The following is a 19498-nucleotide window of genomic DNA, read 5'->3' as shown; positions in this document are numbered from 1 at the left end:
AGGTGAGTTTTCAAAGACCTACTATGTAAAGTGATTGTCTGCAATAGCAAACTGCTGTTCTTTCACAACTGAGGATTTCCCTCCCAGCCTCATGTTTCTAGACTAAAAGCTAAAAATCAATACAGATCTTAGGAGCTTCATGATGGTCAGATTCGGAAGCCCATTCAATGAATCTCGTTCAAATCAGAAGTTCAGAACATGAAAAAACAACAACAGAGATCTTTTCGAAGATTGCAAATTGCCCTACTAATTTGTTGTAATTAATTGCCATCCCTTGGAGTGAAATCCCCCTGAGAGACTCTGGCTGCGGGCACCTGCCCTGCCTCTCACTCCAACACACAGACCAGAACCTTAGCCAAAATAAATCACCATCAAGTATCCTCAAAGTTCATGTATTAACCAATGCATTGGTGGCTGCTCTACCAAAGTAGCCACTGGTGTAAAAGTATATGTCTAAAATGAATTTTGTCTAAAAACATTGCACTTTATTTTTTGGTCTAGGTTAGCCATTTAGCTCCTTCCATGGCTGGAAAAAGATGTGTGCCTTAGCCTGAGACAATTATTAAAGATAGGTGGCATAAATTGCATTCTGTAAATGCTTGTTCTAGTCTGTCCACTATTTAGACTGCCTTAATGTCCAAGTTGCCTAACTTACAGATCACTAATACTAGATGGAATGAAAAACACATTTTGGGGGTTATTTACAAAGATTTACTGTAGGTGAAGGAGGGCAAGATTAATATGCTCCCTCCAGAGTCAGGGTATCAGTCAGTGTAGAGGACGAGGGAGTACAGGTTCCTAACTTTAGCCCCAGTTAGTTGCTCATTTCTAGTACATTAGTTTGTGGTTGCTTGACCATCTGGACTGAATCCCATCCCACTTGATACGAGTGGAAAGTGTCAGCTAAAGTAGAGCTGTCGACCTTTCTTTCTTTTCAAAATACTTTTGCTCCACATATTTAACTTGGAAAAAACCCCAGTTTGTCAGGAGGCAGGGAGGACAGAGTCCTTTTTGAGGGGAGCTGTGAGCCAAGACTCACGGGTATGCAGGGCAGAGCCTCAGCAGTCAGGCCATCTCACTGCCCACAGACTTGCCCTAGGGGGTAACCAAGGGCAGCCCCAGCCCAGGGCATTAGGCACCTCCCTGGGAATGAGGATAAGCCAAGGCTGGGCCAAGGTGTTAGCCCATGGGTTAGGTTCTGGATCCATGGGACCTCTGGCCAGGCAGACAGCTGTGATGCAGTGCAGCTCTGGAAAGGATGAAGAGCAAGTATCTCCCAGTAAGAGCTCCAAGGCAGAGAAGCCCAGGTTGATGGTGGTGTCCCACAAAGCTATCCCTATCAGTGAGCTGGCCTTGCTGGGCACTCAGATATGATCTTCAATTCCCTTATTACAGTGAGAAAAAGTCTAATTTGAAGTTCCTAAGAATTAAAAAATAATTTGGTAATTTGGTAAATTGCTTATTTCTTTTTCATTTTAGGGGGCAGATGGGAATCCTTTCGTGCACCTTGGGTAAAGGTTCATCAAATATATTTCATTGAACTTTTGTATTTTGACTCTTTGCTCTGCAAGAAAGGGAGCTGTGTTTCTCCAGATGCAAATGTGGGATATCATTCATGGTCTGATAACAGTGTTGACATTAGAGCTTTTACAAAATTAGGAATGGCTATCATTATTTGCCATGTGGATAGTATCTCTCTACTTTTCCAGTTTTCAAAAGTAATTAGGTTATTTAGCTTTAAACTTTAAAAAACCAAATTACTGTGGAACAGTAAAGCTACCTGAAAAACCAAATGACACTCCTGAAAGTTGTTATTGATGAAAATTAGACAGTTTGGAAGGAAACTTACACAGCATCAACTAGGGTTTTCAGACCCACTTGTTCTAAAACTGTAATATTATTCTCCAGATGATTTAGCAGTGCACTTACAAAAATCATAGGCATACCCATGTATTAGCATATTCTTTTTCTATCTAATCAATACACTGTTTTCCTGCTGTGTGCAATGTTTGTTCCCTATCAGAGGTGTCAGGAGACAGCTCCCTTTCCTGGAACATGCTAACTGTTTTGTAGGATGAAATAAAGACAAAGTTCTGCCTGGAAACTGTCCGAGTTTTGTGGAGATCCCAAATATCTTGCTAAGCTGCTTTCCATAATACAACTAAATATTTGTCCGAGTATAATTAACCCCTCTATAAACACCATCCTTTGCATTTTTTATAAAAAGAAACATTACAGGCTTTCTGTACCTGTCATAAAGAAGCAGAAGTAGAACATTCCCAACATTTTTCCTTAGCAGATCTCCTTGGAGATCTCCACACACTGCCTCAGAGCAGTTTAAGTGAACTGAACCTCATAATCCATATTTTCATGTGCATTATGCTTTCTTAGATAACAGTAGATTGGGTTCACAGAACTCAGTGATCAGGAACCATGTTTGGGGTACTGTATGCTGAACTGGACATTAGGATTTTTTAAGCTTGCATTAATGTGTTGAGCTGTGATTTAAATTTTCTTGCTCTGGAAGGGCTACATGAGGTAATTGAATAGGTAGCAGTGTAAGGGTTCAGCCATGAGCTTAACCTGGGGTAGTTGTTTGAAAAACAGTGATTTAGCTATAGCTAAAGAGACTTCTTTGAAGGCTTTCATTGGTATCCTACAAAGCTTCTTCATCTCTTTAACCCTTGTGGTAGACCTTTAATAGGTAGAGACTCATCAGTCTTAGTCTTGCTCTATTTTTTTTTAATGATAAGAAGAGATATCACAGCTAAGTTAGAAATTTGATAAAGAAACTGAGATTTAAGATAAAACATATTTTCCAAATATTCCAATTTTTTGTGTAATGTAAGTTGTAAAAGCAAGAGAATATTTTCATATCCTGTTTTGAGAGACAGAGGAAATTGAAAACTTGATGAATGGAAATGAATTAGATTGACTCCTGGTTTCCCTTTCTTAATATAGCTATTCAATTAACAAGTTCCTCATTATAGTTTTTCTTTTACTAAATGCTATTTTATATTCATGTGAGCAACTACAAATATTTAATTAGCTTGATTAAAGGAAATATATGTCTGCTGTCACACTGGTCAGCACTATTTTTTATTTTCCTCATGCAATTCTTTGGATTTGGATTTTCCTCTTGACAAAGAAATGAGGCTTGGAGCTAAAGACTTCTGGCAAGGCTTCCTCAATGATTTAAAACACTGAATTGGATTTCTAGTTCTGGCTCACGCTGGGGCTAAGTCTGTTTTGCAATGGTTTGCAGGTACATGGCATTGTAACAGGAATGAGAAAATGATGGTAATTCCAAAGAACCTGGGTTTCTCAGTTTGTCACCAGCTCTGAGAGCCTCCAAAAGGTGACAAATAGAAAACAGGAGGAGCAACACATTTCTCCTAACCCTCTCCACAGCTGTCTCTGTTTCTCTTGTTTTTTTACATTTTTGACAATTTGTTATTACTTAGTGTTGCAATGTCATAAGTTAACTCTTGTTAACTTGTCAAGGGTTCCAGGCTCCAGTGAGGGAATAAAATAATGAAGAGCTTTTATGTAGTTGGTCAAAGATGGTTAAGTTAAAAAGAGTTTAAAAGTAATAAAGTGATTTAAGTTTAAAATTATTATAGAACCCAAGTGGTTAGTTAGCAGGGTGCAGCTAATGAATGTGACATAAAAGCAATTCATAATCTATAGCACTGTAGAATTAAGAAAAAAAAAAAAACAGGTTCCTGACTAGAAGAAATTGTTTCAAGCCTCACTGCTGTTCATTTCAACATGCAGCACTATACTGGAACTAATCCAATAAAAACTCTGAGAGTTCACCTTCATACTCCTTTACCCTCAAGGATTTCTCTCTTGGCAGAATCTACTGTATTCACACTCTGTTTTGCCACAGTTGTTCCCTTCATTCAGATCCTTTCCTAAACTGGAAAGTGTTTCTCCTTCAGAACTGCAAAAATATTTGTAGCTAAAATTCCACCCAGACCTACTGTTTGAAAGCACCTTATTTCACTGATGTTTACCACGCAGTGCCCAACCTTCAGTTTTTCACTTACCTTAGAGAACTACTCTGGGTTTATTCCACCTTCTAATTGTATGTACTTTGGGAAGCCCTGCTTTGCAGAAGCTAACTCTCTTGGTAGTGCATTCAACTCTCTTCATGTATCACAGGAAAGTCCCTTTGCACTCTAGGCACAAGCTTATTTAAAGGACTGAGAAACTTGCTCTTCTCCCCATGATTATTCTGTGTCATCAAGTTTTCACAACCTAAGGCTGTATAAGCTTTATCTGGTTTTCTTTTGTCACATTACTGTAATTCCCACTGAAAAAATCTTCTGGGCAGGTTATGCGGTCCAGAGTTAGGTCCTCCAGGGAGAAAGAGAGTTTATTCCTCAGTATCTCTAGAGACACTGCTGAGAAATCCCAAGTTCAGACTAGTAACCCTTACAGTGCTGAAAAGCAGTAAGGGAAAGAGAGACACTGCTGAGACTTGCAGGATAAACATTGGAGAAGGCTTTTAGATTTTTAGATTCTTGAGAAATTATGAAAACTTCTGAAACAGAAGTACTATTTCCAGAATAGATAGGTTCATTCTTTTCTCTCTTTCTCTCATTTCTCTCTTTCTCTCCTTTCTCTCTTCCTTCCTTCCCTCCTTCCCTCTTTTTCTCTCTCTCTTAGAACAAAAACCACCATAGAAATTAAACAAATGGTCTTGGTGAGAGGTCAAGGAGCCAGTAGATGCAGATGAACAATATAGTTCAAGTTGATAAAGTGTGTATCCTAAAATAAAGGAGACAACAGGAAATTATGAGCAACAATCGCAATAAATGAATTCTCACTTAAATAGGGCACTGAAGAAATAAAAATTTAGTGGAGAAAGTATAAAAAACTAAGAAATAAAAAGAGGAAGATTGCATGTTTTAATCTACCATATTCTGCTATAAACATGAAAATGGGAGGAAGATAATTAGGGACACAGTAAGAGAAATGCATGAACTATATGGGAAATACAGCATAAATTGTAATGTATTTTGTACTGTATCTTATGGTAATAGTCAAATCAAATAAGTAAGTTCAATGTTTCAGGAAACTTTGAAATCCTGCTGGATGTCTGAATATTTAGTTCTAAATAGGAAACATTTAGTAATTTACGACTAAAGTGATAATGATTTTTGTGACCTGCTCAGAGCAAATCATCAACCCAAAAGGCCAAGAAACAGAAGAATAGCAGAGGAGGGTTCACTATGCTCTTGTTTAAAGAACACATCACAACAGGGGATGATGCCAAGACTAAATTTTTAAACATGATTGGCTGACCTGTAGAGCAACTGGTAGGGGAGCAACTGGTAGAAAGAGATGCAACTTGTGGCTCGCTCCTGTGCTGCGCACACATTTTTTACTTAAAAGCTCTTTATAAAGTATTAGATCCAGGATTTTTGCAGGGCTAGCAAGCTCTGTGACACCCAGTCTGCTGCCCTACTATTTAATGTCAAAAAGAAGACTACATAAGCATGACAGAATGGTGATTCTTGTTTAAAAAGAGGATATAGAGGAGAACCACAGGGTAAAATAAATTTACGTGACATAAAATGCATTAAATAAACAAAATATAGGATGTTCACAGAAAATTCATATTACTTGAGATGTTAGAAAGACTCAGAAAGCACTCAAGACAGAAATGACATCCTAAAAGAGTTCTGATAACAAAAAGGATAGCAGACTACACAATTTCCTTTGTCGAGCACTCGCCAAGCACTGTTACAGAAATAACTCACATGAATTAAAAGAGAAAGTTCTAACATGGTAAAATATAGGAAACCAGAGCAGTAAAAAACGCTCTTCCCAGAACAGGGAGGTACTGAGCTACCGTTTCCCACTGTAAATGGAGATCCCCACTGCAACTGTTCAATATATTCACAGATAATCTGTAAACAAGAGAAAATAATTAGGTGACAGTTTGCTAATATAAATAAATTTTAAAAAGACATATCAAAAGGAGAACTGATTAACAAAGTTTGCAGAAAAGGCTGGGTATAGTGAATCATAGTGTAATAAAATGATGAATAAAATCCAATATAAACAAAGAAGAAATTGATATTCCTATCTAAATACTTGGTAACACTGAAAAAAATAGAATATTTGGGGGAAAAAAACAGAAAATGAAAACAAACCAGAACAATCCTTCTCTGTAGGCTTATTGTATTCAGTAGTTTCCATTCCATTTGTAATTCTTCTACTCACTGCTCAGAGATGATGTGGTAGAATTAGAAAATATGTCAGTTACAAGTTGTGTCTCTGGAAGTGTTCAAGGCCAGTGCTTTGAGAAACCTGGTCCAGTGGAAAGTGTCCCTATCTATGGCAGTGGGTGTTGAGCTTAGTCATCTTTAAAGGTATCTTCCAATTCAAATAATTCTGCAATTCTATGATTCTATGAAACATACCTAGTAGCTAACTATATTAAGAAAGGAAAATGATGAGTTGACCTAATGAATTTCCATTCATCAGCTGTTCAATTTCCTCTCTCGAAACTGGATATGAAAATATTCTCTTACTTTTACAGCTTGCATCACATCTCTTGATGTCAGATATAGGAACCAGGCCTAGGCTTGTTTTGTTTACCAGTACAAATGTGGCCTAGATTGGCTCTGGGAAGTATTGGGTTGTCTGACCTTGCCTTACACAATATAGTCTTGGTACTACCAAAGACTTATAAAATAAGATGACAAAGAACTTGTTGTATTGAATTTTCATTTTGGAGACATCATAAAAAATATTGGTTTACATTTACATTATCCTGACATTTTCCTGGAGGTTTTTAGTGGAAAGGAATGGTAGGGTGGAGGAGGGAGGGGAAAGACATCCTGAAACTTCTGTCCTGATGGAAAATGGGGAAAGAGCTCCATGGAAATTAATTCCTTCACATAGAGGCATTACTGTCACACAAAAGAAGAAATCGGTTCAGCTGTGAACATGTTCTTGTTCTGGTTAAGTTCCAGTCCTTGCAAGAGACTCAGGATTTACCTATAAATCTTGGATATAATTAAATTCAAAAGTCAATATGGGTTAATCCACTGTGTCTAAGTTTTCAAGCTATGTGCTCTAAATGTTAAAGTAATTTTCTCCATTTTTAATAGTGCTAGTTTCTCTGAAACATCTTCCATCTGACACCAATTGTCCTGTCCCAATTAGACTTTTTGCTTTATCTTTTAAAATTTTAAGAGTAACTCTGGCCTAACCTATTTCTGAGATGTGGGCAGAGTAAAGAGTATTTTTCTGGAACCATTGTCTGAATTTTGTATGAATTCACATTTTCTATGCCCTGTCATCTACACCGTTAAAATTTTGAAGTAATTCTAAGCGCATGCAGGTTCATCCATTTTTTAGAATAGGTGTGAAATTGACATTATGTTCAATGTGATAAAATCTCTTTAGTTTTTTTGAAAATAAAACTCATGCAGTTACTGGTCTGGTATTTATAAATTTGGATATTTGTTTAGTTGTAAAAGTGCAGTAATTGAGCATTTATGCAGAAAAGAGAATCACAGTGACTGCTTGCACAAAGAAATAGAGAAGAAATTTGCATCAGAGATGTTCTTGAAGACATTTTGGAACTATATTTTTTTTATATATAACTTAAATAATTGAAATGAGATATAAGAACTATAACATGAACTTCAACACAAAAATACAGAAAGTATGAACACATAGTATGAACTATTTGCAAAAAGTGTAGAATATATATCTCACCTCAGAAACTACTGTAGAATCTACAAAAAGTGTCAATTACAAAAAAAAATCAGTTATTTTGTGAGTACATGAACACCGCAACTATATTAATTATTTGAAGAAATTTATCAATTCTATTTTCACAATGTCTCATACATTTATGTCAGCTTTATTTTCTAAGACCAAACTGATATTTTATAGTAAATATTCTTGATTTTGTTGAGAAAACAATTTGATAAGAGATGCATTAACTAAGCTCTTAAATTTATACCTAGACCCTTCTCCTTTTCTCTCCTTGACACTAATACCAGACGACAGTGATTTGCTGTAAGATGGCAGTGGCTAAATTCTTCTTCCAGTTGTTGATCCAGAATTATTCCTCCTCTGGCCTGCAAAGGCTGAGGTAAATAAAACCACATGATCCCATTTAATAACCTAAGCCCTTCATACATGCTGGCAAGACTTCGGTGGAGTGCTGTCTGTGTAACTGGCACTAGACACTGGTTTGCAGTGCTTTTGTTCTGTCTGCCATTTTGGATGAGTGAACACACACAAATGTCAAAAGAAATAAAACTGTGGTCTCTTTTAACAGTGATTATTTTGTCTCATGCCCTTTACATTGCTCAGCTTAAAGTACCTCTCATGACTTATCTTCCTCAGAAGAAAATTTTTCTCATTTAATATATGCATTTAAAGAGCACATGGCCCCTTAACACAGTCCTCCATCCTCAGTGTGCCATGTCTGTGACTGAAGTTCACATATTCTGCAGTTACTCTTGTTGCAGCAAAAAACCCAACTGATCAGTAAAAGACAAGGTAAACCCCTATAGCCTATGAGTTATAGCCTATATATATGAGCTATATAACCCATGAACTATACCAGAGAACAGCAGTGACTCGTGTTTCCTGTGTCAGGTGTCTCTGCCACCCTGCTGAGACAGTCTGGGGACTTAGTAGAGCAAGCTTGTAAATCCTGACTAAAAACACCAAGCTCTCATATTTGGTTAGAAGCTTACTTGCCTCTGATATCTGTTTGGACATCTTACATGCCACAATTCCTTTTATGAAAAATAAACCAGCTTTTATTGCTGTGGGGAAAGCCTTTTGTCCAGGTAGAGTTTAGTGTCAACAGCCTCCATGTCTGTCCCCGTCACCAGATCTTAGGATCTCCCATCCCAGAAGTGTCCACCACTGCTGAACCTAGATGTCATTTTGTAGTTCAGTTGCAAGAGGTGATGTACCTCCCATGGACAGACATGACTGAAGCACTAGTATATATATGCAGGTTAAAGCCCAATGTAATTTAGTTAGACTCTCTAGCCTATAAGAACACAAATGATGATTCAAAGTGCCATGTGATTAATGGATACCAGGTTGTGTTCATGTTCATTTGTTAATTATTTTAAAGTTGCTGCTTATATAATACAATGCTGCTGAGTTTGCAATGTAGTGAATCCTGTACAGTTAGAAGATATAATTAAGCAGCGTACGTATGAGAATGGTTACATCATGGTTATTTTGAAGAGACCTCCATTAAACTTTAATGCTCTGGACAGCCTAATAAACATATTATTTACTGTCATAGCTATTATTGGGAGATTCTTAGCATTTAATTTCATCTGATGGGTGTCACTGGTTTATATCCTATTGGCTTTTGGTTTATGCCAATAACTTTTTTAGTTTGTGCATCTACTAAGGGATCCAGTTACTGATCCAGTTTTCACTGAAGTAATTGAAAATGTTTTCATCAATTTCAATAGGAGGTAAATCAGATCAGAAATGAAGACCAGTAATAGACAAGGACAACATTCCATTCTTAAATTCATATTCTTTTGTTAGATGTGCTATTACTGTGAATCTTTTTTCTCGTCCGTAGACTACTACTCTTTACTGCAAGATCTGATGTATAGTTTAACAAATTAGTTGCTGTTTGAGGGAATTTGAAGATTTTGTTTTTGAGACACAGTTAGATCTTTTATTTTTCAGTATTTATATTCTAATTCCAATAAGAGAGCATCATGGCATCTTTATAGTTCATATCACTAGTATAACCCTAAAAATATTTCAGAAGTTAAGCATACAGTATGTAAAGTAAATGAACTATTAAAATATCTGTTATTAAAAAAGGATGGCTTTAAAAAAGTGAATAGTTATATGTTTTTCAAATTTTGTTATCTCATTTCTTTAAGTTGTTCACTGTAGAATAACTAGTGTGCTTCTTGTTCTTAAAACATTTTGGTGTACTAAAACGTTGGCTTGTGCTGTACAAGTCAACAAATTGTGTGTGTATAATATCTGTATTGTTATCAATTATCATGGTTTTATCATGATTGATGTTATTGCAAAAAGTACATGAACCCCCGAATCTTCATTTTAATTAATTACTGGAATTTTTGTGAATTAAAACCTCTTAATCTTCGTTCTAAAATACAGTTTTCTGACTAGATCAATATCACATCCTTGTGGAAATTAAGCATGTGCAGAATGTATCCCTTAAAGGAGAAATATAATCCTTTTATATCCACTGGAAAATACACTCTGTGGGACAGGACTTGGAGTCTGGCCAAGCTGCAATGGTGCAGGGGAAATTGTTTGCTAGGGATGATAAAACACTCTTCTTAGAGCTTCTTAAAACATACATGCAGGGCAGAGTTTAGAATGCCTGGATATCCTAATGCAAATCTGTTTATTCAAACGTCCATCTCAACAAATAATTACTTAGAAATAAGTATTTTTTGCTAAAATGTAAAAATTTATCTGTAATCTTCTGCTTTTTTTTTTTTTTACTTTGGAGTACATATATACATATTTGCTTAACCTTGACTTTAACCTGCAGCTTTAAAAGGTTTTTTTTCCATCAGCAACATACTGAGTTTGAAAAGGTCCATAGGGTAATAGAAAATGTATAGTGGGGATAAGCAGTAATTTCACAGTTAACTGATCATGATGTTACAAGATGCAGTGTACCCTCCTAATCTTTCCTTACTCTTACTCTTTCCTTTTTTTTTTTTTTCATGGTAGCCTAATTAGTATTGCTTGGTGGTTTTATACAAACTAATGAACCGAAGAAATAAAAGACGTGGCAGTGAAAGTGCCTGGCCCAGATTTCCAGCTGTGGTTAAGTACTCAGTATACTCAGAAAGACAAGAGGATGTGTCCTTCTGAACTGAATCTAACACATCTCCAAGACCTTGCATGTCAGGTCTTGAGATGCAGGGTTATCACCTTATATACTCTCAGGGAAGCTTAAAGTAAAAATGTTTTATTCTACTGTTGTAATTGCCTAGGACTATGTATGCTGACAGATACCACTGCAGACCTGATGAGAGGTTACTTGTTGCGCTGTTGTAACATTACCCTTTGTATTCATCTATATATATCTCAAATCTCAGAACAAGCTGAACTGAATCTTCATATGTCTGGATTTCTTGCAAGGAGAAAAAAAAGTGTAGTTTTTTCGAGAGCAAATTGCTCAGTACTAGGTGAAATTTCTGAATGTGCTGGTTTCTTTTTGAACCTCAGACCAGCAAGATGGTATCTTTGAAAGTAAGACTTGGACAAGGATGCCTCAGGAAAAGCCCAGTAAAAAATTGACTGTAAATGACTGAAATGAGTATAAGTATCTCAAATTCATTTATTAAGCTTTAGGTCATGCCCTGATTCAAAAGGCTGAGGAAATATTACATGACTTTTCTTAAAATGAGTGAAAATATGATCAAGAAAGCATAGAGCAGATCAAAACCTATTGACCTTCCTTTCTAGTCTATGTATAGCTACACTTTATACAGACTATCACTTCCTTGACTTTTAAAATGAGCCTTGCACAGACCTTAATAGGGCATTCAACGCAAAATGCAAACCCAACCAAAACTACCTGAGTAGTTTTATAGCATCAGGATTTCCTTGATAGAGCTGATTCTTGATGCTTTGTTTCAAATGATCAGTATTTTTTCTTCTGGTAGGTTTTTGGTTAGTTTCGTTGTTTTTAATCTCAAAAGTGTACCATTCTTTTCAGTATCAGCTTTAGGTAGACAAGCTGTTTATAAAGATCCCTTTGTGACAAGCACCTTGCGTTTTAATACAAAAACGGCCCAATCTTAACTGCACACTTCCAGTAATATTTTCTCTGTGCCTCTAATATGGTGAATGAAGTGGAACTAATTCATTATAGCAAAGTGGATGGGGCTTAAAGCTCAAGAAGAAAGAAGTCAGAGACACCAGCACTGCCTCAAATGAGTTTTGCCTTATCTGTGGTGGTTTTGGAATGGAAAGCCCCTTCTCTGGTTCAGGGCACAACTTGGATTCTCTCCTGATCCGCTCAGTGATTTGTCTACTAAAATGCTCATACTCCACATATTAAACAAAGAAGAAGATCTGTTTTCCATGCCCAAAATGATTTTTTAAACAATTTTATTGTTTAGTAGATTATTGAAAATTTTTTGATTTCACACCCATTCAGTAAGAAGCCATGAAACAGCTGGACTGTTCTGCAAAGAACTCTGTGTATTGCATTGTACAGGTTGCATTAGTCAGGAATTCAAACAATTTTTTGAGACTTAAAATGTTCTCACTGATTATATTTCTATTTGAACCAGTGCATGTAACAGCAGAATCTGCCTAGAACGTTCAGGATAAGATTCATTGTCCAGTTCTAACAGTCAGGTAACCCAGGTGTTATTTTTTCTGTTGCACAGAAACAAGGTTTTAACTCTATTAGGAATGGTACTGACTTAAGATTTGAAGAATGGGATTCATTTGTCCTAAGACACCTAGAAGTTATACAGAAGGCCTGACTTATCTGCCTTAGGTTCCATTTCCACTCAGTGGAAAGAAGCAGAGACCCACTATGAGAGGCTCATTTTCCCTTAGAAGTATGCCTAGAGCAAATTGACTGTTTGGCCTATTGGGGTTGTTTATCTGCCTCTACTTGTTATGATGGGTAACTATCTCCGACAACCAACTTGGACATGTAGTAAGCAATCATGATAACTGAATATACATATCTCATGATATTTTAGGTGCTGAAGGATAGCCAAGGTGTTCAGGTGGATATGACAGATATGGCACAACATTTTTGCATACTGACCTTTTTAAGTTCCTTTCATTTAAAAAGTATACTTTTATGTTGCAGTGAGTTTTTAAGAGAGTCTGAAACAAGGTTAAGAAGCCAGACTGATATGCAGATTTTGGAGACCTGTTCAAACTTAACAACCTAATATGCTGTATATGAGGAATCAGCTTGGCTAAACTTGATTTAGGGAAGTAAGCAGACACCATGACTGCAGAGTCACCACTCATACCATCTTATCCTCAATTTGTTATCTTCTGTGGAAGTACAGAAAAGATTGCTAAATTCACCTTACTGGCATTTCTAGAAGAGGGAGATGGAAAATGCATCAGGACAGAGAAAGTTTTGGCATTCCTGATGCTGATGAACCAGTTAGAAGGAAAATTACATGTAATATGATTTCTTCTGAAGTTAAAAATTTCTCAAAACCAAAAAAAATTTGAAGTTGGAGGGTGATAAAATACCTTTAAGTGACCAGGAGTAATATGAACAGCTTTAAGTTATATTTCTGAGAAATTTTGTTTTTCCCTGTTCTTACCATTTTTAGTCATTGCACAGCTTCATGGTATTATTCCCAGAATTCATGTAGAATAGAAAAGTTGTATTTCCTGGAAACTAATTCTGGCTATCAAAAATCAATCTAGTAGAGTAAATGCTGTTATTTGGGAGCAAGTAAAAGTGGAGTGAGGCTTAATGACCAGTGCTTGAGCCTTCATCTCCGGTGTTTATCAGACTAAAATTAATGCAAAAGTTCATCAAATAAGAATAAAACTAAACATTCATGCTGTACAGTTATTAATGGAAACAGAATGTAAATAATACCACTATTTAGCAAACAAGAACTTACAGCTGAGACTAAATCTAGAAGAGGACCGAGTTGCACACAGGTTACACATTGCAGTGCTTTACAATGGTAGGGCTTGCTCCTGGAGCAGTGAGGTCTGTGCTAGATGTCTATTTACCACATGGGGAGAATTTTGTACCTAGAGGTGGGAAACCAAAATCAACTCTCACTGTATTCTGGTATAGAGTAAGGCCTGGATATCAAAGATCAGTACAGTGCATTTCTGACATTTAGGAAGTGCTCAGTAAGTTAAATTTTTCTATGTAGCCTCATACTTATTGCACATGGCCAGAATATCTACGATACACGAGCTATAAACCTAATGCCTCCAAAAAAAATTGGATCTGATGTGTTGCACATCATCCCAGAGCACTCCAACATTTTCTACTGTTACACAGGTCCAGCACTCCCCACTGAGCACATGCACTGTTGTTGCTGGAGGGCTGTACTGTTCCTGAAGACCAGGAGCAGCACACTGCTGGACATCTGGAACAATTATCAGTTTCTTGAACCACTCCAGGATGAGATTTCTGGGTTGCAAAAGAGGCCATATCTGAGAAAATGCTAATACATGTTTTAGCTTTCTCCTAGAGTTATTTAAGGACTACTGAGCTGCTAAGGGTTCATTTCAGAAATTCAAGGCTCAGAAGGAAAAGGCAGAAGAAAACTCTTGATTCCACAGCTAGCAATGAGGGTGTTCAACCAGGCAGGAAGCATATGAGACAGGTACAAACTGTTTCAAGGTATTGCAAATAGGCGGGTTTTTTTTTCTCTGCAAAAAGAGTTCAAAGTTCCAAGGCGGATAACTGTCCTTTTTCATCTGACTTTATTTGTTCTCTTTGTTTCTAATTGTAGAAATATTGATTTATTTTTTTCCCCAGGCGACGTTAGAACTTCAAGAGGAGGGGAAGAAGATTCGTGCACTTAATCTAAGCTGTAAGTGTCTTAGGGCAATGGTGGTGAGAGACCAAGATTTAAACTCCTCAAGCTGACAAGGGACCAGAAATGGGTTCCCACTCCCTGCCAATCGAGAGTTCAGGAGAGGCTGGAAGAAACAGATGGCACTTGAACGTACCTTAAAATAAGTGAGCAATGTTAACTGCACAGTCAGTAGAGAGGATCTCTTGGAGGAAGTCCCAGGGCCAGGCATGCTGTCCTCATTGGGAATCCCTCACTGTGAGGACCAGAGAGCTGAAGAGGAGGTGGCTAGGCCAAGGCAGTTGTAGGGTTGTCTTCCACTTCTGAGCCCATTTTTACACTTCCTCCCAGTGTGACCTTATGATCAGAAGTCTCAGAGTGAACATTTTGCTGTCTCCTGTGTCCTGTCTCTGGCCTCCTTGACCATTATCTTATTCAATCACACACCTTCCTACTCCCAAACTCATGTCCTTTCCTAGTGGATAGTTAAGTGTGTCTCCTTACTGAATTGATGCCTCTTAAGCTTGCATCTCTTAGCCTTTGATACCAGGCTGGTGTCCAGATACTTGAAAGTTAGTCATTGGAGCACCTAATTAGCAAGTGGTCAGACAGCTTCATGGCATGTATTTATAGGTATCTCCTGGTAATGAATTATGCACCTGATGTTTCAGATGGGAGTAATTCTGCAGAGTAATACCTGTAGAGCAAGCTGTTGGAAATCAAACACAAAATATGTCCACAGCTGGGTGGAGGTTTAAAGATTGCAAAGTAAGATTATGTGGTACCAAAATCCTAGTTTAAATGCTTCAGCTTTTCTGTGGTTATAGCCCATCGAAGGACTCACCAGTCTTACAGGATACACCCACCATGGATAATAATGTAAATGTTAATGTTTGCATGTAATATGCTTCTTCCACATAACAGCTGGTTAATTTTGTGTATATGGGCATTCAGGTACTTTAAAACACTTAGGATCATTTGGTTAAAAATTAGTAGAGCTAGAGAAAAAACTTAATAGTCTTACTCTATGAAAAAGCCTTTCAGATATTTTATATCTTAGAGTTCAATAAGATATCTAAGAGAAAACAAAAAAGTCTGACCTATTTACAATGGTTTGTCTTTAGGACAGTGGTATGCTCTCCTCTGCTCACTGGTATTCCCTGTACTTCCTTTAAACTCAGTGGAGAGATACAGATGCCCCAAAGAGTGACTCATTCATTCCTAAAATAATTTTCCAAGATTTGTGAAATTAATAGCTCCATGGAGTTGTCACTTTCTCTTCATGACTATGGAGAAAATCCAAGCAGTTAACACAGCCTACATATCTAGCTTTTATGTGTCCCAACTTAGGTGAAACTAAATTTGCCCTATGCCTTTATTTGCTCTTCCCTTTTTCAATCCTTTCCTTTTCAATTTCACACCCAGTGTTCTTCCGGGGTCTATTCTGCCTTCATCTTATAGCTCATTAGATATAGGAGTATCCCATATACTTTAAAACTATTTTAATCAATAAGAACTAATGGCATTCAGCAAAGTTAGCTCGAAGTCAATGAAATTGACTGTATGAGTCAATCTGAGCACAAGCAACAGTGCTTGTCAGAGAAAGTTCCTTATTTATTTGTCCAACTCAAACAAGCTAGCAACTGCAGATCAGCATCTTTTCAGGATTGATTTTATGCCTCAAACTGGTAATATTTACATGTCTCAATTCTCTGATGAAAATGCTTTCTTGTACCAGAAGATTGTCTTTCACCGTTCCTTTAATGTAGAATAAAAAAATGCAAACAAAAAGAAAATCAAAACTATTAAAAAACCCCAAGAGTTGCAGACTCCAGACCAAATGTATTATCTGACAGCCAATAGACTTACATTAATCGGCCTTTTTCTGCTTTTTCGGCAGAAGAGAAGAAAAAGACACAGGGCAGAACCAATTTCCTGTATTTAGTCCATTTTTATGTGTAGAAAAGGCTATTTTCCCCTCATTCTTCTTGGTCTTGGAAAGAGTTGTCGATGCTAAACAGTCTAGTCTACATATCTTAGAAAAACCTTTTTGCTGTTGGCTTTGTTTAGCACAGTCACTAGATTCCCTGCCATGGTCAGTTCAGTCCAGACTGCACTGCCTTCACCTCTATTCACAATACGACAATCAGTCACTGAAGTTGAATACGTGTCATCACAACTTACAAGTTGTCCCAGCAGGACTTTGCTTTTTGCAGCTGATAAAGATTTTTTTTGTTATATCATGTACTTGTTCATCACTTGAAGTGTGTGATGTAAGGGAATACCCATGGATCTCAGCCTCACCATTAAACAAACTGAGAGCAAATTGACAGCAGTATCTGTGGGATGCCTTGGAGTGGCTGGTTAGCGAGGAGGTGCTATGATATTATGTGTTAATTTTACTGAGAGTAGTCTACCATTTTTTATGTTTGCATTAAACAGTATGTCAGTCCTCAAGGCCTGGATGGTGTCAGACATTGAAAAAAGAACAGCTGTCTTGGATGTAGTCAGGAAATACTCAGAAGTACCCAACCTTTAAAGAGGCAATTAATACCTTTCCATTACCATTAGAATGCCAGCTATTCAACAGTCACTAAAACTACTCTGGCCTAGAGTAGATAAACAAGGAGAAAATTTCTTTACCTTTTCCCCATCCAGAAAAAGAGTCGAAATGTCAGGCAGTCAAGGAACCCAGCCATTTATGAGTAACCTGCCCTCATTGTAATAGAATTCAGACTGACCATAGATACAGGAGAAACTTCAGGTGGTGTTGAGGGAAATAGAATATTTTCTAACAAAAATGTGATGGGAAAAGCATTTTTTCAGTATTGGCTCCTAGTTAAACTCCATACTAACACTCACTTTTTGCATTTCAAAACCTTTGAGAGGATCAGGCCTGACAATCTCAGATGAAGTTTTACCATGAGCTCAATTCTTGAAGAGCAGGGCACAGTATGGAAAGAACCCATCAACAGAGGCTTGCAAAAAAGCTTCCCAGATAATTCAAAAAGGCCTTTCAAATTCTGTAATAAATAGGCATATAAACTTCATAGATGAACACTTATGCTGAAAAAAATTTAAACCTGACTTTTTTTGCAGCATGGTTTTCAATACAAGCAGGTTTATCAAAAGGAAAAATAAATCTCCTCTTTAGTAGTCATTCATGCTACATTATATAGATCACAATGGAGTTTGGCCTTACTTGTCAAAACAATCAAGGCAGACAGTGAAAAGCTTAAGCAAAATTTGGGGTAACTCCACAAATCTGCAAACCGAGTAACATGAAAAGAGAAAAAGAGACACTGCCATAACAGCTGTCATGGGGAAACAGTGATTGATGTTTTGTGTAATGGAACACAAACCTCATACTAAGTAATAAGTACTCAGTCATCATCCCACTAATTACTCAAATCTCATTATAAAGAACACCAGGGCCACAATTAAATATTGTTTATTACCCCTTATTCTAATTACATAGCCCTTTTAGTTGCATTGTAAAAGCAATATATTATTTAATTATTTTCATTTAATGCATTTTAAAACAATATTTAAAACCTCATTCAACACCCTAGGGATTTCTACTAATCATTAAAATCCCTACTCATGTGTACAGTAACAGTTTTGTAGCCACATAAAGCTAGCATCTATTTCAACTTTATTTATAAAAATCGAACTTTGAAACCCACTGGCTTAAAAGGTCCTGACTCTGCCTACCAGAGCTTTAATGGGGTTTCACAGATGTAAGCCAACCTTAATTATATCCCTGAAGTGTATAAATATATCAGGAGCAAATCCTGACCTCTTCTCTCAAGGGTTTTCAGAAAAAACGTCTTGTTCAAAGAGTTCCACAGGGATACCTTGTAGATGCTGTACTGGTTGCTAAGGCTTTCCCTGGGGAAGGTGGAGACTGTGGGCCTGAAAGGTCTCATTGTTACAGATATAAACCTAGGAATATTTTATTGACTACTAAATGCAAAGGATGCTGATGAGACAGAAAACTGAGAGGCAGATGCAGCTGATTTTGTGTTACTCATTCATCCAAAGTGCTCAGAAACACAGCAGTGTTTGTGGTGCCTGAGAACACACCACGGAATTCCCATGCTGTTGTTCCCACCAAAATGAGTGAGTTCATAAATGAAATCACAGAGTCAGAGGTAAGCTCTATGGATTGAGGGGTCCAAGCATTTAAGACTAGAAGACAAAAAATGTAAAGGCCTATCAGCTTTCTCTTTCTTTCTGATGGAGCTGGAGATTCAGGAAAAGCTGCTAATATGTATGTGCCTTATCTGAGTGAAAAGACACAGCAGAACTTTAATTTTGGAGAGTTTTAGGAAGTTTCAGTGGAGTCTTAACTTGACAGTCAATATTTTTTTCAGCTATCCCAAACCATGTGGTCTACAGAAAATACAAGAAGATTATCTGTCTTGACATTTAGTGATGGTAAGTATAGTCTAAAAGAAGTAGACTGTGTATTTAATCAGAAAAGGTTATTTAATGGTGTCATCTTTTTTAGACTACTTACTTTCATTAGGTATGACCATATGGAGCTCACAGATGGCAAATAAAACACTGACGTCCTGTTCAAATAAGAGGGAGGTAAGAACAGTAAATAAATTGTTGGCAAAATCAGGATGAATGATGCATGTGATATATATGTCATAGAGTACCCAAAATGTCATCTAATGGCTGAGATTGGAATGATTTTCAGTTTGAACATCAGGAGCTGTTAGATTGACATGGGAGAATAACCTTAGAGATTAATCTTAGGGAAGGGAGAATAACTATTTAGATCCTTGAAAATGTGAGAATGAAGGCTACTTTCCACTCATCAGCTCTATTTCCACTTTGGTTCTTCCATGCTGGGTTTCCTCTTTTCTTCCTTCCCTGAGGGTACTGTCAGGGTAATTTTCTCTTTCTTTGACTCTTTCTCTTTCATCTTTTGTAAG

The sequence above is a fragment of the Manacus vitellinus genome, unplaced genomic scaffold, assembly GCF_001715985.3.
Source record: "Manacus vitellinus isolate BGI_N305 unplaced genomic scaffold, ASM171598v3 scaffold_2_pilon, whole genome shotgun sequence".
Lineage (NCBI taxonomy): Eukaryota > Metazoa > Chordata > Aves > Passeriformes > Pipridae > Manacus > Manacus vitellinus.
Note: the sequence above shows the minus strand (reverse complement) of the source record.